Source organism: Palaemon carinicauda, chromosome 25, assembly GCF_036898095.1.
Source record: "Palaemon carinicauda isolate YSFRI2023 chromosome 25, ASM3689809v2, whole genome shotgun sequence".
Classification (NCBI taxonomy): Eukaryota; Metazoa; Arthropoda; class Malacostraca; order Decapoda; family Palaemonidae; genus Palaemon; species Palaemon carinicauda.
The window spans coordinates 37,040,894-37,041,787 of NC_090749.1; positions in this window are offsets into that span (position 1 = coordinate 37,040,894).

The following is an 894-nucleotide window of genomic DNA, read 5'->3' on the forward strand; positions in this document are numbered from 1 at the left end:
AAGAGGAGAGGGGTGTAGCTATACCCTGGTGAGATGGGGATGCGTGTTCTATATCTATATTTATTCGTACGGATTGTGTACAAAAGAAGGTAACTATTTGAGAATAGCCACAATTTTATATAATATAACTATATGATTTAATTCTGACTATAACTGAGCCATCATAATACACCAATCCTTCCCAGGCCCGAATAGGTCGAGCACCAAAAGGGGTGAAGAGACAGAAGAGGGGAGGGGGAGATTGACCCCCGAAAAGAAGAGATAAACTGCCTGGCTTAAAGACTCATTAAGTGTCATTCAGGCAAAGTTGTGCCAACTTGTTTAAACTTATGCCAGTTTTGCTTTGAAGTCGAAGAGAGCTTTTTTAAAGTTTCCTTTCTCAAAGTTAGAGAGAATATTTTTTAATTTGTTCTAGTTTATAATTATGAGAGAGAGAGAGAGAGAGAGAGAGAGAGAGAGAGAGATCAAATGGTTGGTTTTTAGCTTCAACACCATTTTTGGTGTTCACAAAAACCAGGAAATATAAGACGAAGATGAGAGAGAGAGAGAGAGAGAGAGAGAGAGAGAGAGAGAGAGTTTTCTAATTTGTGGCTACAATTAAATTGCACAATAACATTAAAGACCCGAAACACACCTGTTAGAGCCCTATCACCTGCTTGATATTATTGCTCTAAAAATTCCCAAGAACACAGTTACAAAAAACCCGTAGCTTGGAATCAGGGTATAAATGACAGGGCCAGATCTGCATTACGCAATTACAGTACAGATTCCAATTACATTGCGCACTAAAACATTCACGTTTTCCGCTTAACTATCGTGCCAATGAGGAATAAAACTCCTTACATTACAGCCATCCTGATATTGCGTCGAATTCAGGAGAAGTTTCACTTCAAC